The sequence below is a fragment of the Oryx dammah genome, unplaced genomic scaffold, assembly GCF_014754425.2.
Source record: "Oryx dammah isolate SB20612 unplaced genomic scaffold, SCBI_Odam_1.1 HiC_scaffold_2, whole genome shotgun sequence".
Taxonomy (NCBI): Eukaryota; Metazoa; Chordata; class Mammalia; order Artiodactyla; family Bovidae; genus Oryx; species Oryx dammah.
In genome coordinates this window covers 101,897,235-101,919,803 of record NW_024070186.1, presented here as the reverse complement: position 1 = coordinate 101,919,803, position 22,569 = coordinate 101,897,235, and the positions used below count along the sequence as shown (strand labels likewise).

Sequence of the window (22,569 nt, the reverse complement as noted above, 5' to 3'; positions counted from 1 at the left end):
GATTCTTTCAGCCCCTCACATGGAATCAAATTTATTTTGGGTCCATATGAATATTACAGTGAATTTTTATTTTAGTATTACTTCAGTATTCTGGAGAGAAGGGAAGAATTTTTATGATAAAAGGAGATACAAAAGAAAATATGTTTTCTTTTGACCATTTTATAATACTAAATTTTTTTCAATAAAATATCAAAATAATTAGAATTCAATTTTTCACAAACATTGTTCTGATTCTAGGTGTCATAAATCTTAGAATAAAACCAGGTATTTAAAATTTTTCATCCTATCTCAGATTCAGTCTCCTGCAAATAATTCAATGACAGCCTCAGTTTTCTGAAATATAAGATTCGCATCTTGTTCAGGTGGACACTCACAACTTTGACTGCATGCCAGCAGTGAGCTGAGCAGAGAGCAGAGCCTTGCCTGTAACGTGGTGGCATCATATCCTGAGTTCTGATGGGTAGTGGTTTCTTATCACCAAAGCATTCCTTACTCCCAAGATGAACTTGATAAGTTGAATGCATGACTGAAAAGAATCTGATTTTTTCTTAATCCAGAGTTTTTCCTTCCAAATGGGTATTGTTCTTTTCAAAGTATTCACCTTAGAGAATTAGATAATACTTTAGCACATCATGTTATTTTAGAATTCTTCCTTTGAATTTCTTTCTCTTGGATCCTGAAGAATGATTTTTAGCCCTATTTTAGGAATAAAACAAAAGTGTCTGAAATTAAATGCAGTGAATACGTTAGATGAGGAAGTGAGTAAGTTCCCTTTGGGAAAATAAAGTTGAGGTAAGACAGTATTGAAATACCCCTGAATTTAGTGTTTGACTGCTGAACACTTCTCACAGCTGAACGTTGTTTCTCTAGGTGACTGTTTCTAAAGAGATTATACATTGAATATATAAGTCATGTAGTTCATGACTCAACACCCAACAGTTTTTATTTTACTGGTCAGATGTATTTTGATTTAATGCCTTTTTTCTTTCTTTATATGTGTAGCTGAATTCATGGGTGAAGTGAAAGTTGCTCAGTCATGTCCGACTCCTTGGAACCCATGGACTATACAGACCATGGCATTCTCCAGTCCAGAATACTGGAGTGGGTAGCTATTCCCTTCTCCAGTGGTCTTCCTAACCCACAGATCCAACCCAGGTCCCCCACATTGCAGGCAGATTCTTTACAAGCATTCATGGGAGTTTTGTTTATACTAATTTAATTCCTGTGAAGTCATTATTTTGTAGACTTAGTGCAGTATTATAATCAAGCAATAAACTATTTTTTGTAAGTAAATTTAATACTAGAGATAATGTTCATGTATTCAGGGACTGGTATAGTTTGCATAGAACAGGAAGCAAAGCATGTCTTCTGACAGTGTGGACAAGCACGCAGTTAAAGTCCTGAGGATTACAGCAATGATGAAGGTGGGTAGAGAGGTGTAGGAAGGCAGGTTAGGTGATGAAGAAGTCATAAGATCAAGGGATCAGTTCCTTTTAGTAAAATTCCATAATTTTACAGTAAGTGGAGGTCCAGGAAGGTGATTTTCCTAATACAAATGGAAGAACAGGATTTCAGTTCCAGAATTCAGAGTTTTATTTCTTTATAGTCTCTTTCCTCCTCCAAGCTTCAGGAACCTTTGAATTACGTAGTTTGTTCTCAATGCTTTCGTACCTAAAATCACATCTCTCTTCTTTTTTCTCTAAGTTTCTGTACTGAAAATTTCCCCTCACATGTCTTTCCTCTCAAGTTGGAAGTTCTTTTATACAGAAAGGAGAAGTTTCTGAAAGCCTTTGGCATAAGCTGGAGTAAACCTACTCTGGGGTGAGGTGAAAAAGCTAAGAGGAATTTGCTTTCAAACCTTGACAGCAGAAACCACCATCAGTGAGATTTCTAGCCTTCATTTCTGTTGGAGAAGTCTTCACAGCCCCTTGGTGGAATAGAACTGTGGTGAAAACATCGAAGGTTACTGATCAGAACTTTTTTCTTCTTTTACCAGGAGCATTCATTATTCTACTTGGATCATGGTTCTTTATTATCTAATTAGAGTCATGGATGGAGAAGACAGCTGGTGGAAATTGAGAAAACTTAAATTTATATTCTCCGCCTTCATTGGGACCAGAAGAGGAGAACAGGTTTAGAAGCAAGGAGAAGGCAGCAAGAGAGGTGATGAAGTAGTGAGACTAAGACATTTTGGAGGAATTTTGAGGTTGGATAAGAACAGTTTTACCAGCCCCTTCCTGTAGTGGATGTCCAGAGAGAGACAGATATGGGGAGAGATTTTAAGAAGGTTCTTCTGTGAGTCGTTCCTTTTTTGCTTTGTGAGTTCTTCCTTTTTTGCTTCTGTAAGAGACTTCCCTGTAGGCATACTGGTTTTCAAGTCTTGGAGGAGCTGGAATTCTTTTTTAATAGTTCTACACTTTAAATTTTAGGTCTGTGATATATTTTAAGTTTATTTTTGTGAAATGTGCAAGGTCTGCATCTAGATTTGTTTATTTTTTTGCATGTGAATATCTTGTTGTTTCAGTACCATTTGTTCGAAGATTATGCTTTCTTCATTGAATTGCCTGTGCTCCTTTCTCAAAGATCAGCTGGCTGTATTTGTGTGGGTCTATTCCTGGGCTTGGACACTGACTTGTCTGTCTTTTCACTAATACCATACTGTCTTTATTGCTGTAGCTTTATAATAAGTAAGTCTTGTGCAGAGCAGCATGTAGTTTCCTGACCAGGGATCAAACCCATGTCCCCTGCAGTGGCAGTGCAGAGTCTTAACTGGATTAAGTTATGTTTAAGGGAAGTCCCTGGATTGCTAAAATGATCCTCAAAGTTAGAGCAAGGAAAAAAATCAAAATTTATTTGGAAAATACAACTGTCCATTTTTGGTGTTTTCTTTCTTTCCCAGAATGCCTAGCTCAATTTTTCACAATCTGCCTTAATAAGAAAAATGACTGTGTGTCAGAAACCAAAAGGATGAGATCAGATATTAATTTAATTAATCCTTATAAACAGCTGAGAGGAAGAAATGGTGACCAATATGCTAAGTGCTTTTGCTGTCGTCTCTTTTGCTGAAATGTTATAAAGATTAACTATGGCAAATGAAACCTATTGACTCACTGGCTAGTTAAGAAGTCCAGTCGCTGGCCAATGAGGTTAAATTTTCCAGTAGTACTTTCAAGACACTATCATTAGTTTTTCTATTCCTCTTTGTGGCTACTTTATTTATTATATGAGTGAAGATAAGTCCTAAATCCCCTTGTTATATAGCCTTAATAAATATCTGGGCAGATTGGAGATATAAAAAGAACACTTTTCACTGTTCTTGGGGTCCCTTTTCCAACCATAACTCTACCTCGATGATCTCCTCGTTTGTAGTGTGACACTAATCTAGAGGACTGTTTATTTCATTGCAACCTCATTTTTTCAGTCACAATGCAAACAGAAGTGGCAGGATATTAGAGACAAAGTGGATTGGCTAAAAAAAATTTACAGTTTAACTTCTCATTTATCAATGTAATTGAAAGTTACTAGCAGGGTGCGTGATGCCCGTGTTTCTATCAGGGCGTGAGTAATCTATTTACGCAGCATAATTCATCCTTCTGAGGTTCTAATGAGAACTGCTTAATTCAGGTTTTAATCAAACCTGACAAACCATCATTGAAGTTGGCAATAAGCTTCTTCACAGGTGCCATTTCCCTGCTAGTTTGATGTAGCTTAGATTCATCTCCCTCTCTGCATGTTCCTTTCAGGCTTCACTTATTATAACAACAAAAAAGGACTGCTTTTCCTTCAACACCAAAATCCCAAGTGTTTCTGGTCCTTCTTTGGACTCTTCAGTGCTATTAGTAGCAAGCTATTTTTATTTACTATTATTTTTAATATTGGAAATAAGAAGAAAAAATGATTTCAATTAAAACTGTATTTACTAAATGTATACATTCCTTTACAGCTATTTGTAAGGTCTCCCCAGACAGCCATTTTGCTTTTTTGCATTTCTTTTCCACGGGGATGGTCTTGATCCCTGTCTCCTGTACAATGTCACGAACTTCATGCCATAGTTCATCAGGCACTCTATCTATCTGATCTAGGCCCTTAAATCTATTTCTCACTTCCACTGTATAATCATAAGGGATTTGATTTAGGTCATACCTGAATGGTCTAGCGATTTTCCCTACTTTCTTCAATTTAAGTCTGAACTTGGTAATAAGGAGTTCATGATCTTAGCCACAGTCAGCTCCTGGTCTTGTTTTTGTTGACTGTATAGAGCTTCTCCATCTTTGGCTGCATAGAATATAATCAATCTGATTTTGGTGTTGACCATCTGGTGATGTCCATGTGTAGAGTCTTCTCTTGTGTTGTTGGAAGAGGGTGTTTGCTATGACCAGTGCATTTTCTTGGCAAAACTCTATTAGTCTTTGCCCTGCTTCATTCCACATTCCAAGGCCAAATTTGCCTGTTACTCCAGGTGTTTCTTGACTTCCTACTTTTGCATTCCAGTCCCCTATAATGAAAAAGACATCTTTTTTGGGTGTTAGTTCTAAAAGGTCTTGTATAGGGAAAGGAGTACGTCAAGGCTGTATATTGTCACCCTGCTTATTTAACTTATATGCAGAGTACATCATGAGAAACGCTGGACTGGAAGAAACACAAGCTGGAATCAAGATTGCCAGGAGAAATATCAACAACCTCAGATATGCAGATGGCACCACCCTTATGGCAGAAAGTGAAGAGGAACTAAAAAGCCTCTTGATGAAAGTGAAAGTGGAGAGTGAAAAAGTTGGCCTAAAGCTCAACATTCAGAAAACGAAGATCATGGTATCTGGTCCCATCACTTCATGGAAAATAGATGGAGAAACAGTGGAAACAGTGTCAGACTTTATTTTTTTGGGCTCCAGAATCACTTCAGATGGTGACTGCAGCCATGAAATCAAAAGACGCCTACTCCTTGGAAGAAAAGTTATGACCAACCTAGATAGCATATTCCAAAGCAGAGACATTACTTTGCCAACTAAGGTCCATCTAGTCAAGGCTATGGTTTTTCCTGTGGTCGTGTATGGATGTGAGAGTTGGACTGTAAAGAAGGCTGAGTGCCAAAGAATTGATGCGTTTGAACTGTGGTGTTGAAAACTCTTGAGAGTCCCTTGGACTGCAAGGAGATCCAACCAGTCCATTCTGAAGGCGATCAACCCTGGGATTTCTTTGGAAGGAATGATGCTAAAGCTGAAGCTCCAGTACTTTGGCCACCTCATGAGAAGAGTTGACTTATTGGAAAAAACTCTGATGTTGGGAGGGATTGGGGGCAGGAGGAGAAGGGAACGACCGAGGATGAGATGGCTGGATGGCATCACGGACTTGATGGACGTGAGTCTGAGTGAACTCCAGGAGATGGTGAAGGACAGGGAGGCCTGGCGTGCTGCGATTCATGGGGTTGCAAGGAGTCAGACACGACTGAGTGACTGAACTGAACTGAACTGATACAGTCCTTGAGCAGGTCCATGTTCCAAATCTTGCTCTTATCCGGTAATCTGAATGACTTAGCAAGATCCATCTGCTGATGACTGGTGGTGGAGGTTACATCAGCTTGTATGCACTTCGGAACCCCAAAGCCTGAAAGCTGACATCTCATGTGATAAATAAAACCCATCTCTTTTGGGGGAGAAAGTACACAACAGATGGGAGATTCATAGCACAAAAAGAAATGGGGGTTTAATGTATGGATTTTAATATCACAAAAATGAGTATGAGGGCCTATAATCTTTGCTGTTAACATGTGACATGGAAAAGATGTTTAATCAGTCAGCTTCATGCCACAGAATAGGATTATGACCTCTGAAAAATGTGAAGTGTATTCTGCTCAGTTAAGTTTTCCCCTAAACACAGCTTTATAATTAATTACATGTATCTTTTCAGTTTCCAAATCCCTTTAGTATGTATTAAATAATTTTGCATCACAATAACATTTTGAAGTAATACACATTAAAATATCCCATTTAACAGCTAAACCAACAAAATTAGAGGGTGATTTCTTTGCCCAAGCCCATATAGTTGGAAGTAATGAAATCTGACCTTCAGTCCAGTTATGTCAACTCTGAGATTTGTTGTTACACGCTACTTTGTTGATGTCAGTGGAGAAGAGCCTTTGACAGACTTCTTGCTGTACCTAAAATGATCTTCACCATGATTTGGGAAATAAGACTCTTCATTTTAGCCCACCTATAATTCTTTGTCTGTGCTGCTGCTAAGTTGCTTCAGTTGTGTCCAACTCTGTGAGACCCCATAGACGGCAGTCCACCAGGCTCCCCTGTCCCTGGGATTCTCCAGGCAAAAACACTGGAGTGGGTTGCCATTTCCTTCTCCAATGCATGAAAGTGAAAAGTAAAAGTAAAGTCACTCAGTGGTGTCCAACTCCGAGCGACCCCATGGACTGCAGCCCACCAGGCTCCTCCGTCCATGGGATTTTCCAGGCAAGAGTACTGGGGTGGGACAACCCCTTCAGGCTGTATTTGTAGTTCCAAGCTATTTGCTATTTATCAAGGCTGTTTTTCATTATGTTGTTGTTCCGTCACTAAGTTGTGTCCAACTCTGTGACCCCGTGGACTGTATCCCACCAGGCTCCTCTGTCCATGAGATTTCCCAGGAAAAAATACTGGAGTGAGTGGCCATTTCCCTCTCAAGGGATCTTCCTGGATCAGGGATCAAACCCACATCTGCATCGGCAGGCAGATTCTTTGCCCCGAGCCACCTGGGAAGCCTATCTTTCATTATTAGACTATATCAAATGCAGACACTTTTGACTTACAGGGATACTAAGTCCTACTGTGGATATCAAACACACTGCTCTAAAATCAGATGTTTCTCATCAAGCATTATGGGAAATCTGTCTCATTGTTTTGCTGTAACTCATAGAAATATTCAGCTGGGAGGAACCTAAGAGAGCACACAGAATAACATAGTTATTTAAATCAAAAGAACTATGGACCATTGAGTTTAACTATTTTATTTAATGACAATAACTAGGAATTATCAGAGTCTCTCACTTTTTAGACCATCTGTGTCAACAATCATTGCTTCTGTGGATGCATTTCAAGGATTATTTACCTAAGTTCTACTATGAACATTGCTGAAGATGGTTTTGCTCTGAACTGGGATGGAGAGCTCTTCTGGATGGGCTTGCTCAGATGTTGGAGGCTGAGAATCAGAGCTAGTCAGAGATTAAGTGGGGCTACAGCCTCATCTTCTGCATCTGGCATTATCCTTATCTGTTAGACAGCATCACCCAGAAAAACTGTTTCTTTAATAAAATTTGTCTTCTTTTGTATCACAGGTAGGGTCTTAATAACTTGGTTCCTAGACTATCATCAGTTCTGGACACAGGAGGAAGTCCATGGATTGCGATATAAAGTTGAATAACATATGGAAGAGGTCGGCTGGTCAGTCTGAAGGCTGGAAGTTTCAAACTTTGGAGCAAACACAATCAGTACATTCAGTGTAATAAGTATCAATGTGTAACTTTGTACGAATAAAGAGAAGCTATACATTCTTTTATCTGTGAAACATTTGTAAAAATTGAACATGTCATTATGCTACAAAGATAATCTCTATTAATTCCATATAGGAGAAATTACATAAAACAGGTTTTCTGAACCACATGCAGTAAAAATGAAAGTTAATCATAAAAGTATATTGAAATAAATTTATTCATTTCATATTCAAAGTAAACTGACATTTCTTAGAAATTATTAAAAATGCATTTATATAAGTAGATTAAAGGGAATACTGAAATATATTGTCAAAATTTTTGGAAAATAACAAAGTTATAGTCACATATGTGACTTTGGCCACCTGATGTGAAGAACTGTCTCATTGGAAAAGAACCTGATGTTGGCAAAGATTTAAGGCATGAGGAGAAGGGGATGACAGAGCATGAGATAGTTGGATGGCATCACCGATTCAACAGATATGAGTTTGAGTAAGCTCTGGGAGTTGGTGATGGATGGGGAAGCCTGGCATGCTGTGGTCCATGGGGTCACAAAGAGTTGGACATGACTGAGTGACTGAACTGAAATGAACACAATTTGCTGGAAAAAAATAAAGCCTTATGAACTGTGTCTTCATTTAAAAAAACCCCATAAAACAGCCATATAAACCCATGGAAAGGAGAAAAAGAAGAAGCCAACAGAGAAGAGAGCTTGATCAACAAGAGAAATAAAATTGTGAATGAACATAGGTATAATAAATCAGGTGCAAATATAGAGATTTACAACTTAGGAGCATATGTGTAACTTCATTCCAATAACTTTGGAAATTGAGTCATGAAGTTAAAAAAAAATTAGATGTTTTCTAAGGTACACAGTATTCTAAACCTAAGGAGAGGTAGAATACCCAAGTGAAACAGGAAACAAAAAGTAGTGGGAAAATTTCATCATTAAAAATTTCATTGGACCCAAAGATTTTACAGTGATTTTACCAAATATTTAAATACATTATTTAAAATAGTCCTGAGCATTAAACAGAGGAATGCTTCCAAACAATTCAGGATGCTACAGTGACAAACATCCCAGTAATGTCAGTGGTTTAACACAGAAAAGTTTACTTGTCGGTCAGATGAAATCTGTTGAGGTCACAGGCAAGAATTTCAGGCAGCCCTTTTTGATGTGGTGAATTAGTCAGCAGGGCTGCTCATATTTTGGGCCTCAATATTTTAACCCCACTGCCTTTATGTTAACTGAATAGTTAACTGCAAGATGGGAAGGGAAAATGTGGAGAACTAAAGGGGAGATAATACTTTTCGAAGCTTCTCAGCTCATTTCAAGACTAGGTCATGTCTAAGCCCAAATTGTAAAGCAATGCTCATACACAAAATAAAATGTAGTAAACTGAGGGACGAATTTACATCAGTCTCCTTTATTAACAGAAATACAGCTGCTCTAAGCAAAATTTCAACTGATTAAAATCAGCTTGATAACATAGAGTTTATCACAGGAATGGAATATTTTTAGTCATTAGGCAATCTAATGAACTATTAATGCTAACTGTATTAAAAATGAAAATTTCTGATAAGAATGGTTAGTAAGCTATAGAAATGAAACTTTCTTCAGCTTATAAAGGATTTAAGGGAGATCTTAAAACTGTAGAAAACTATATTAATGAAACCAAAAATATTGAAAATATTTGAAGTATTATAACTAAAATTGGAAATGATTAAAGCACCACTGTAGGTGTTTTATAGATAGTGCTGTATGTCTTGATGAGAAAATTGATGGTATCAAAATTTCAGAAGCACATATACATCAGTTAAAAGATTTTGCTTCTGATATACAGTCATTCCTCAGTATCCATGGGGAACTGGTTCCAGGACACCTTGTGGATACAAAAGTCAGTGGATGCTGAAGTCCTTTATGTAAGATGACATAGTATTAAATATTTGTATATAACCTATGTACATCCTCCAATACAGCTTAAATCATCTCTAGATTAGTTATGGTACCTAATAGTGTAAATGCTGTGTGAATAGTTGCTGATGTGCGGCAAATTTAAATTTTGAATTTTGGAGCTTTCTGAAATTTGAGGGGAATATTTTCCATCCACTGTTGGTTGAATTCACAAATGTAAAACCCACAAATATGGAGGGCCTACTGTATATGTTCAAAATTATTTTTTGCAATTGTATGTGTGATTATGGAGAAGTTTAAACAATTCAAATGTATATGAACAGGGAAGTGACTAACTACAACTCAACTGTACTGGAGAAGAGTGTGTAGTTGCTAAAAAAACTGAAAAGATCTCTGAGTAATTTATGCATTTTTAAAAATTAGAGGGAAGCAGCAGGTATGTTATTATTCAGTTTCTATTAAACATCTGCTTGTATGAACGTAGTCTGTGTGCCTGTGTCTATATCATCTTCATTTATTTTTTATGTCTTTAATCACATGTGTGAATGCCTAGAAAATGTCTGGATGGAATATAGACATATCTCAGATATTGTGAGTTCAGTTCCAGACCAACACAATAAGCAAATCTTGCAATCAACTTGAGTTACACAAATTTTTTGGTTTCCCATTGCATATCAAAATTATATTAACACTGTTCTGTCATCCATTAGGTGTACAACACATTATGTCTAACAAATATATATGCCTTAATTAAAAGATACTTTATTGCTAAAAAATACTAGGCATCTTCTGAGTCTTCAGTGAGTTCTAGTAGTAATATAAAAAAGCATTGATCACAGATCACCATAGCAAATATAATAATAATGAAAACATTTGCGATATTGTGAGAATTACCAAAATGTGACACAGAGACATGAAGTGAGCAAATGCTGTTGGAAAAATGGTGCCTATAGACTTGCTGGACATGGGGTGGCCACAGACCTTCAATTTGTAAAGAATGCATTTTCTGCAAAGTTCAGTAAAGCAAACCACAATAAAATGTGCTTGTATACAAAACTCTTAACATTGATTTGCCTCTGAAGAGGTAAATAGGATTTATGGTTTCTGAAAAGGAATTTACATTTTGGTAATCTTTATTATTTTAAAAAAATATGTTGTAGTAGATTAAAAAATATTGTTGACTACTGCATCGCCTGTGTAGGGTGATAGAGTTAGGTGTTCAATAATTAGATGTTGAATGAATTGAAGAAAAAGAAATTTTAAAGTTATCCATACATAGTCTACGATAAAGGTGATCCTTATCAATATGCTTTTATATGCAAATGGTAATAAAAATGATCTAACAATGGAGTATGTGAAATATAGGAAAAGTCTTTTCCTGTCTTTAGACCAATATTCTTTTAAGTCATATTTTTTTGAAAATTTTCTCTGCATAGGTATATATACATATATATATGTATATACACAAACATAGATTTCCCAAATTCTTAATGTTGAACCTTGACTCTTATACTTTCAGAATAGGGCATGGTCTACTTACAGTCATGGCTCTTTTTTTTTTATTGAAGCTTTGGATTTTGCTTCATAGATTTGAGACCAATATTCTTTTATCTAAAGGTAATCACTGAGTTTATTCATACAGAAGTATGGATTTATTCAGTGCCTTATTGATGCATTTTTTTCTTTTGTTGTATTGTTGCAAACAAGGTTTTGATGATTATTTTTACATTGGAATTCTGACTACTGGAATATACATAGGGTTAATTTTTAGTAGATAAATTACTAGATCATATGACATAAAGAATTAAAATTCAACAGTTATTGCCAATATGCTTGCTAGAAAGGCACTCCAGTGGTACATGAGAATGCTGAATTGTCACCATCATCTATAGAATCATCAAGGTTGTGGCTGTTTTAATTGTGATTGTATAAAATAGTAAATTATGGAGAACTCATACCTCACAATACTGAGCATCTCTTAGCCATGAACATGATGTCTCTTACTTCAATTTTTGTCATTTCCTCCAGCTGATTTTTATAGTAGTTTTCTATGGGCCCAGCACCTTCCTTAAATATATTTCCATTTGTTATTGTTCTCAGTAAAAAATTCTTTGCATATTTGCTATTGATTTTTATATATTAGCTTTGCAATCAACTGCTTTACTAAATTCTGTCCTATGTAGTTTTGATTCTCTCAGTTTTCTACATGTGCTAATTCTTTGTTTATTTATGGCTATGCAGAATCTTCTTCGCTGTGTGGGCTTTTCTCTAATTGTGGTGAGCAAGGGCTACTCTGTAGTTGCTGTGCATGGACTTCTCATTGCAGTGGCTTCTCTTGTTGTGGAGCATGGGCTCTAGGGCACATGGGTTTCAGTAATTGTAGCATGTGGGATCAGTAGTTGTGGCTCCTGGGCTCTGGAGCACATGGTCAGTAGTTGTAGCTCACGGGCTTAGTGCTACATGGCATGTGGAATCTTCCCGGCCCAGGGATCAAATCCATGTCTCTGCCATTGGCAGGTGGATTCTTTACCACTGAGCCACAAGAGAAACCCTACATATGTACTTCAGTTCAGTTCAGTTCAGTTCAGTCACTCAGTTGTGTCTGACTCTTTGCAACCCCATGAATTGCAGCACGCCAGGCCTCCCTGTCCATCACCAACTCCTGGAGTCCACCCAAACCCATGTGCATTGAGTCGGTGATGCCATCCAGCCATCTCATCCTCTGTCATCCCCTTCTCCTCCTGCCCTTAATCCCTCCCAGCATCAGGGTCTTTTCCAATGAGTCAACTCTTCGCATGAGGTGGCCAAAATATTGGACTTTCAGCTTCAGCATCAGTCCTTTCAGTGAACACCAGGACTGATCTCCTTCAGAATGGACTATTGGATCTCCTTGCAGTCCAAGGGACTCTCAAGAGTCTTCTCCAACACCACAGTTCAAAAGCCTCAATTCTTCAGCACTCAGCTTTCTTCACAGTCCAACTCTCACATCCATACATGACCACAGGAAAAACCATAGCCTTGACTAGACAGACCTTTGTTGGCAAAGTAATGTCTCTGCTTTTTAAGATGCTATCTAGGTTGGCATAACTTTCCTTCCAAGGAGTAAGCATCTTTTAATTTCATGGCTGCAATCACCATTTGCAGTGATTTTGGAGCCCCCCAAAATAAAGTCTGACACTGTTTCCCCATCTATTTCCCATGAAGTGATGGGACCGGATGCCATGATATTCGTTTTCTGAATGTTGAGCTTTAAGCCAACTTTTTTGCTCTCCTCTTTCACTTTCATCAAGAGGCTTTTTAGTTCCTTTTCACTTTCTGCCATAAGGGTGGTGTCATCTGCATATCTGAGGTTGTTGATATTTCTCCTGGCAATCTTGATTCCAGCATAGTTATATCACCATTTAAAAATGAGTAATTTCCACCTTTTATCCTGCAATAGTTTTAATATAGTTTCTTTGATTACTTAATTGGATAAGACTTTGAGAACAAGTTTATAAGAATATTTAAAATAGTGACCATTGTTGCCTTGGCTTTAACTTTTTATTTCATACATATTACTTGAAAAAAGTGAAAGTGTAAGTCCCTCAGTCATGTCTGACTCTTTGCGATCCCATGGACTATAGCCCACCAGGCTCCTCTACCCATGGAATTCTCCAGGCAAGAATACTGGAGTGAGTAGCCATTCCCTTCTCCAGGGGATCTGCCAGACCCAGGAAGTCAATACAAAAGCTGTGCATTGGTTTTATATTAAGAAAAAATACTTAAAATGTTAAAGAGCACTTTCTTGTCTCCAAATTTATATCTTTGACTAAGCCTAAGAAATCATAGCTTTCATGCTCCCAACCAAGCATTGCTGAATTGACTAAATATCATAAATATCTTAGCATCCTAAATGCCATGCCAGTCTTGGCTTTTTTGTGGTTGTTGTTTTTATTACCAATCCTGATGCTAGCAATGGGCATTATATGGTAAAGATTAAAAAAGTGATCCCCCCCGCCCCCCGGGGAGCAGGATAATTAAAATAGTATATTGTTAACATACCTACTGTCAATGTAAATACTGCAAGAAGTGAACGTTACTGCCATGGTTTGTAACTGGTCAAAGATGGGCCATTAAGTGGATGGCCAATAACAAAGGATGAATAAAAGGGAGGAAAATAGAGACCACTTTACTCTGGTGTTTATGTGTTCTGTAAAATAGTTGCCCAGGTTTGTTATGGTATTTTGGTTGCTAAAATCAGAGCCATTTTCAAACCTCCATCCTGGAAAGAAGATGAGTCTAAAGAGTATGAGTATTCCATCATGGAGAAAAACATTCTAAAGTTGTAGATTGGAAAGTTGATTTAGCTTGTTACTTTGACTATCAAAACATTTTAGTTTAAGAAACATTTCATTAGAGGTAAAAAAGCACATTTTCCTCTTACACTTAGTCATTCACAGTGGCACTCCGCATTCCAAGAGATTCAAGTGCTTTTTATCCATCTTTTCTTCCATTACCTGATCGTTTTATTTTGCCGTGCAATATAAGGGATGGTATAGAGAAAAAGCGAGACTCAGGTTTGGGTAGAGGATATTTTAGAGAGGATAGAATCCTTGGGAATTGTACAATTCCCAAGGATTGCATCCTTATAGAATTGTACAATTACCTAAGACAGTAAGATATAAGGTTTAGATACCAAATTATATTTGCAGAAATATTTTCAAGAATAAGTATTGTTTTTGATTTTGTTCTTTAGGATAAAGTAACAAGCCAGTCTTGGGGTAGACTTAAACAAAGCCTGCTAACTACATTCTGCTATAAACAGATTATAATGTCTCTAATTTATTATTGTGCAGATAAATAATTAGCAGTAATTATATTGGAGAATTCTTTATCCATTTTTGTTAGAAATTAATTTACCTCTCCAAGTATCTCTTAATTGTTTGAATTGTTTTGAATACAAAATTGTATCACTTTATTACTTAGGACTTCATTCAAGAATAAAGGAATAGAAAAGGGACATCAGAATTCTTCACTGTGAGTTTCACATGTGTTCATGAAAGACTCCTGTCCATCCTCACATGGAACTCATAGGTCCTTTTAGCATTAAAGTAAAAGCTCAGATGTGTCCGACTCTTTGAGACCTCATGGACTATACAGTCCATGAAATTTTCCAGGCCAGAATACTGGAATGGGTAGCCTTTCTGTTCTCCAGGGATTCTTCCCAACCAGGGATTGAACCCAGGTCTCTTAGATTGCAGGCGGATTCTTTACCAGCTGAGCCACAAGGGAAGCACAAGAATACTGGAGTGGGTAGCCTATCCCTTCTCCAGGGTATCTTCCCGATCCACAAATTGAACTGGGGTCTCCTACATTGCAGGCATATTCTTTACCAACTGAGCTATCAGAGAAGTCCCCTTTTAGCATTACTTGGGATCCAAATGTTGCTTCTTGCTGAAATCTTTTTGCTTTCAAACCTATCACCACCACCTGTGTGAGTGCTGGCCATTGAGCTGCCTTTTCCTGGGCTCCTCTACCTTTAATCAGGTATTGTTTGGCTCTGCATGGTGATCTTTAAGCTGTTGTTGACTTCTTTATAGACCATAATACACCAAAGCCAGCTTGCTTTCCATGCAGAGGTTGGGAGAATGCTTCTTTACACATTCTCCTCTTTCAGCTCAATGTTGTTACCAATATCAAGCAGAGTTTGTTTCTTGTATTTACCTCCAGTTGCTGCTGTAACAAATTTGGTGCCTTTTTAACATCACCAATTTATTATATTCTAGTTGTATAAATAAGAAATCTGACCCAGGTCTTACTGGGCTCAAGACAAGGTGTTGTCAGGGCCATGTTCCTTTCTGAAGACTAGGGAAGAGTCTGTTTCCTTGCATTTTCTGGCATCTAGAGGTTGCCCACAGTCCTTGACATATGACCCCTTCCTCCATCTCCAAAGGCAGCAACATTGCCTCTTTGATAATTTTTCCATAGTCACATCCCTCTCTGACCATACAAGGGTGTTTTCATTTCTTATAGGGACCCATGTGATTAGATGTGGCCCACCTGTATGATCCATGATAACCTCTCCATCTTATAGTCCTTAATCTTAATCATATCTATGAAGTCCGTTTGTCATACTCACAGATTCCAAGGGTTAGGACCTGGACATCATTGGGAGCCCATTATTCTGCCAACCATATTCCCCAGTAGCATACAGAGGTTTTGGTGTAAACAACTCTTTCCATTGTGTTTTTTGGTTCCTCTGGCCTTTGTAAAATTCAGGTAATAATCCATTTATTATACCTGAGGATGCAATCTGTGTCAGAGAGATTTACTCTGCTCTCTAATTCTCCTTGAAATTATGGTTCTAGTCATTGCCTGTTTACACTAAGATCCAGTTTGTACCATTATGTTTCCTGTTTGTCTACACTTTCTGTATGTTGTCTCTGTTTTGGGCTTCCAGATATGTTTGGCTTGTAGGAAGCACTGGTGGATCCTGGAGGGATTCAGGAGTAAAGAAGCTAGGGTATTTCTAATTTCTTCTGCCTCAGACAACAGGTTCTGTGAGTAGCTGTGTCTTTAGGGTAACAGGTTCTTTCTGAACAGCTTGCCCTTTGTAAACCCAGCCCCTACAGGTAAACCCTGCTGGAGTTCTAGCTGCCCCCAGGTGTCCCAAGCATATGATTTCTGGAAGTACCACTTCTCTGTTGTGTTCCTGCAGTCCCAGAAGTGATGGGTGGTTTTCTGCTGTTTCTAATTATTCATTTGCTCCACCACACCCTGTTTTGCTTCCCATGTCTCTCATCATCTGTATAACCTCTTCCCTGTACTAAGTCCCCTGTGTTTAAAACACTCAAAGTGTTTCTTGTTTTCTTACTGACCTCTGACTGATACATAAAGTGTATCCTCCTCTAAGGACATTCAGCCCGGCCCTCATACAACTAACTGATTAGATATGCTTAGTGTGAATCTCAGGCTAAATATGCCTTCACCTCAGCATCAGCCTGTCTTGAGAGCAAACATAATTAGCAATTGAAAAGTTCTTGGTGCTTAATCTAATGGAAACTCATATATGGATTTTTTGAGTATTAGTAGAGAGATGCTAGAATCAATATGTTCTGAAAAGGATAAACTGCAGTTTTAATTCTATGTCCATATAACTGGGTGGGGAAGCAAACAAAAGAAAATTTGTTATCAACTGGTTTTTACAGAAGCGGGAACTTCTGAAGAAAAATGGCCTGTGAAGAATTCCTGGTGTCTGAGTGCTAAGAAACTTTAATAGAAACAAGGTTACCTGACACTAAATTTGAAGTTAATTGTTATTATGGGCTGAATTATGTCTCCTTATAATTTGTATGTTGAAGCTCTAACTCCCAGGGCCTCAGAATGTGTCTGTCTTTGGAGATGAGGCCTTGAAAGAGACGATTAAGTTAAAAGGAGGCCCTTAGGCTGAGCCCTAATCTAATGTGACTGGTATCCTTATAAGAAGAGGAAGTTTGGAGACACAAGTGACTTCAAGGATATATGTATGTAGAGAAAAGGCCATGTGAAAACAGTGAGAAGGTGGCTGTGGCCAAGGAGAGAGGCCTTAGGAGAAAGCAAACCTGCTGACACCTTGACTTCAGACTTCTAGGCTCCAGAACTGTAAGAAAATTAGTATCTGTCTAAGCATCCAGTCTGGGCTATTTTGTTACAGCAGCCCTAGCAAACTAATGCACTTGCATTTTTGTAAACCTCTTCCATTGCTACAAATGTCAATATACTCTGTTGCATTCACAAAAGTCTCAGTGGAATGATGTTTTATGAGGGGAAGATGGTGTCACAGAAGGATTAAAGAAAGAGATCTGTGTTTTATGTCTAGATTAGTGAGTTACAGAGAGAGAAGAGCTGAAAGGAGATACTGAGATGGAGAGTTCCACATGAGCAGCACCTTGGGGACACTGATGCCCAGGGACATGTATACCCATCCTAATCTGACCTCAACACTCTCACTCCCAAATACTTACTTCATGTAACCCTCTAAGAAATGCTGGTTTACTGGGGAAGAGAGAAGACTTTTTACAATCACAAGATGGTATGTCCTTAACTATAATAGCCAAATTCTACATAACTCTTAAAGGATATTGTCGTTGTTTAGTTGCTCAGTAGTGTCTGACTCTTTGTGACTCCCTGGACTATAGCCTGCCAGGCTCCTCTGTCTATGGGATTCTCCAGCCAAGAATACTGGAGTGGGTTACCATTTCCTACTCCAGGGGATTGTCTCGACCCAGGGATCAAACTCAAGTCTCCTGCATTGGCAGGTGAATTCTTTACCACTGTACCATCTGGGAAGTCCCCTTAAAGGATATTAGGTGTGCTTATTTTTCTGACTTGGTTATTGATGGAAATAGAAAACAGCTAAATAGGACAACTATGGAAACAGCTGAAGGAAGATGGAGCACTTGTGATCAAAGGTATATGAAATGATGATTTTCATGTGATTAATGAATTATATTGATCAGCATTAAAGAGATAAGATATATGAGGTTAGGTGGAAGAGTTGCCTGTGCACCACACTTATGATGGCAGGTCTGGCAGGTCACAGCAAGGGGGGAAAAAAAAACAAACTTCATTTGAACAGAATACATGTGATCTACATCACTCATACATGATGCCCACAAACAAGCTATATACTCACTCTCATTTGTCTTTTCTCATATTTTTCCTTCCACATGAAATATTCTTCATTCCTGCCTACACATGTTCAAAGTTAAAAATCCTTGAAGCATTAAATAAAATACCACCGTCTCCTTCAGCATTGCTGGTTACCTCAAGTTAGATGAATTACTCTTGCCTATGTATTTCTCTTTATTGACTTTATAATTTACTCTAGCACCTAATTCATTGAACTTTATATATATATATATTTTTACCACTAAATTGTGAAATGTTATTCCTTTCACAACCTTTAACATATTTATGAACATACTAGATGCTGTATCAATATTTTCCTGGCTAAGATTTGGTTTGGATGTTTCAGTTAGTGAATTTCTTTTCTTTTCTTTTTTTTATTTTAGAAAATAAGAATCTAAAAATCAAAACCATTTTCAGTCCATTGGTAAAGATTCCATTGTGATTCTTTCCTATTTAAGTATTGGTATCCAAGACTGTAAGAGTTTCTTACCTTTGTACTTGAGCTACTTTGTCATTTTCCTGTCTTAAGTTACAGAGGATGAAATGACACTGAGAATTGGAAACTTGCCCCAGATTAGGTAGCTCAGCTGGTAAAGAATCCATCTGCAATGCAGGAGGGCCCGGTTTGATTCCTGGGTCAGGAAGGTTCCCTGGAGAAGAGATGGGCTACCCACTCCAGTATTCTTGGGCTTCCCTGGTGGTTCAGTCGGTAAAGAATCTGCTTGTAATGCAGGAGACCTGGGTTCAATTCCTGGGTTGGGAAGATCCTCTGGAGGAGGGCATGGCAATCCACTCCAGTATTCTTGCCTGGAGAATCCCCATGGACAGAGGTGTCTGGGGGTTACAGTCCATGGGGTTGCAAAGAGTTGGACATGACTGAGCAACTAAGCACACATACAATGCTTTGGGCTTCCCAGGTACTGCCAGTGGTAAAGAACTGGAAAAGGGAATGACAACCCACTCCAGTATTCTTGCCTGGTGAATCTCACAGACAGAGGAGATTGGAAGGCTACAGTCCACAGGGTCACAAAGAGTTGGACATGCCTGAAGCAACTTAGCACGTATGCACATATAGCACTTTAAGGGGATAGCCCAAAAGTACTTCTATTATTTTGCTAGACACTATGATGCTAAAGCTGAAACTCCAGTACTTTGGCCACCTCATGCAAAGAGTTGACTCATTGGAAAAAGACTCTGATGCTGGGAGGGATTGGGGGCAGGAGGAGAAGGGGACGACAGAGGATGAGATGGCTGGATGGCATCACAGACTCGATGGAAGTGAGTCTGAGTGAACTCAGGGAGTTAGTGATGGACAGGGAGGCCTGCCAGGCTGCAATTCATGGGGTCACAAAGAGTCAGACACGACTGAGCAACTGAACTGAACATATGCTACTTCCCTATGAGAGATGCCAACATGCCTTTGTCAGTAACATTTCTTTGTATGCAGTTAAGTCCAATTCAGCAGTTTATTGGTACTTTTCTTGACTCCTATTCTTTATCCAGATCTAAGGGGGATAAGAAGAATTAAAGAACATGATATGATCATCCCCAATAAGCTTTTAAATTGAGAAAATGTCTTAAGCATAGAAAATTTTTAGATAGTTGTACAAGCAAAGCTGTGGTAATCAATGAGATCATGAATAGTATTGATTACAATGCTTCATAAATTGCAACTTGACATTCTTAAGGCACTCTTGTGGCAGAAACAGCCACATATACAACAAGAAGTATTAATATAGTTCAGTAATAACAGCACTCAAACATTGGTTAGAATTTTGTCTGAGCTCAGGGCCAATTATGAACACCCCTCAAATTCTGACCTGTTTTGGATTTCAGTTACTCCTTAAGAATTTACCCTTCGTCTCCTATAACTGACCCGCTTTGTTTTCCATATTTTTGCATTGTCTTTCGTTACTTACTCGGCAAAGTTATAGAAGATATGATTCATAGTGATAGCAGTGGCTGATGTCTAATTAGTACATATTTTGTGCATTGCTCTCTGCTATGTGAGTTATAGTATTCTTATAGTTATCCTGAAAGGAAAACGTTATTTCCATTTTATAAGTTAAAAAAAAAGATGTTAAGTAAAATTTGAAATTACCCACATTTCTGTTGGACACAGAGCTGAGTGGTGAGAATGGGATTCACACAACGTTGTGTTAAATTTCAAAGCCTGCGATCTTGGCACAGTGCTTTGTGGAATTTAAAAGATAGAGAGATTACTATTGTCTGGGGGTGACTAAATTATTTCACGAAAGAAGTGAAATTACTGTCATCCTTTGAATGAAGAGCAGCTTTTTGACAGGCAGAGTGGATGGAATTTCAGGTACAAGGACTATAATGACAACTTACTATACAGTGTTTGGAATGCATTGAGAAATGGTGCCCAGTGAAGTAATTCTAGGGGCAGTGAAGTGAGATAAGCCTTGTGTGCTATACATATATGGTAGAAAATCTTTGTAATCATTTTTTTTTTAAAAATTTGTGCCTGAAAGTGAAAGTATTAGTCGCTCAGTTTTGTTTGACTCTCTGCAACCCCATGGACTGTAGCCCGCCAGGCTCCTCTGTCCATGAAATTCTCCAGGCAAGAATATTGGAGTGGGATGCCATTCCCTTCTCCAGAGGATCTTCCTGACCCAGGGATTGAACCTGGGTCTCCTGCGTTGCAGGTGGATTCTTTACCACTGAGCCACCAAGAAGTATTCCAGGTTTGTGCGTGATGGGAAGTCAATTAAAGTTAGCAATAAGTGACATGGTGATATGAGGATTACTTTAAAATTTTGAAAGAGGTTATTGGAGATTTTGTTTTTTCCTGGCATTAAATAGAAAAGCGTTAAAGAAAAACTCTACTTTGAAGATACTGAAGGTAAGGGCTTATTGAAGATTCACTCAGATACTCAGAGAGCTTCACTTCAAAGTGAAACAACTTGGAGTTACTGGGGTAGTCTCCCTCAGAGAACTGAGATGAAGGCACCCTTGCAGCATTTCAAAGGACCTTTGCATGCATAGCTCTAGATTTTAAAACCTGTGTCACTTGTACTTGTTTTAGAGTGTCTCAGTGCAGATTTAGTCAGGAAATCAGCAAGGGAAGGAGGTCAAGGTTTTGGGTTTAAAAGGTGGCAGTTGCTAAATTCACACTGATCTCATGATCTGGGAGAAACATATAACCTGAAAGATAGCTGAGCATAAGATCATTCATTGAGCAGGCAGATGATTTAGCTGTATTGGCTCTTTGGGCTAACATTAGTGTCTTTGGGCAATGGTGGGAGCATGACTACTGGAGCAGACTGGGTAGTGAGCTGCTAATGTGTGTTGCTAGCGCTCACTCCCTGCTCTCAGCTGAACATTTTCCTCTTCTCTGTACTTACCACTGGAGGTTGCCCCAGCAATCAGAAACTGCTGCAAGCCTGGAATAGTATCATTGCAGTCTAGTATATGGAGTTGTCCATCAAGCAGCCCCTCCTTACTGCTGTGACTGTGTGGTGTTCCTAGAACCAAGTTCTTTGAGAATCACATTTGGTACTGTGTGTCTAAGCTAATAGAGGAAATGTGTACAAGTAGTAATAGCATCCCACTTGTTTAAAAATACCAACCAAATGGGGATGATTTCAGGTAATTTTTATCTTCGTCTGGAGCAGGAAGACCTCTGCTCTTTGTTCCTCCTGCTCTAAGAGCATAAGTAAAATTGGTGTTTGTGAAAGTGAAAGTGAAGTTGCTCAGTCGTATCCGACTCTTTGCAACCCCATGGACTGTAGCCTACCAGGCTCCTCCCTCCATGGGATTCTCCAGGCAAGAGTACTGGAGTTGTTTGCCACTTCCTTCTCCAGGTGATCTTCCCGATCCAGGGATCGAACCTGGGTCTCCTGCATTTCAGGCAGATGCTTTAACCTCTGAGCCACCAGGGAAGAGGTTCATGAGTAGAGATCAGAAGAAAGTGGAGGTAGAGGTAGATTTGGATCACCCATATCAAGCTGCCACATAAAAGCGGATATGTTTGCAGAGCACATGGACTACAGTGTGAGTCGACCATGAGTCATGCACTGCACCAACTGACCAAAGGCACGTAGGGAATGTATGCCTTAAAGAGGCATGTTCTGTTCAGGGACGTTTACCAAGAGAGAATGTATGGAGAAAACATTTTGAGAAATGATCAAATTTAGAGGATAAAGGGAGAAGGAGGATAAGCCAACGAGGGAAAGAGGGAGGAGAAGTCAGAGAAACACACCTGGTCCCAAAGAGTGCAGTTGACATAGCCCATGTCTATTCCTCTACGTGATGTCCAAATGTTTCAAAGTGAAGGCAGTGTGTTGCCTTCTATTCCTGATGTAAACTCAGTCTCTCTCTCTCTCTCTTTTTCTCTCTGTCTTTCACATACATGTACATTCATTTAGGTCACTATCTCTTTCAGTTTTATTCTCAGTTCAGATAAGTTTATCATAGCCAAACCATCTTTGACAAGTCACTATGTACCCACAGAAATGGTTGCTCCCACTTAAATTGATAGTGGGAAACTTCATTCCCATTCACAGTCTGC

At 38.6% G+C, this 22,569-nt stretch overlaps 1 non-coding gene across 1 annotated transcript; it reads right to left on the bottom strand.

Moving 5' to 3' along the window:
* Nucleotides 1-21,868: 21,868 nt before the first annotated feature.
* On the bottom strand, nt 21,869-21,940 carry TRNAF-GAA. Its single transcript has one exon. It is a non-coding gene; the product is annotated as a tRNA-Phe (tRNA).
* Between the last annotated feature and the right edge of the window lie 629 nt (nt 21,941-22,569).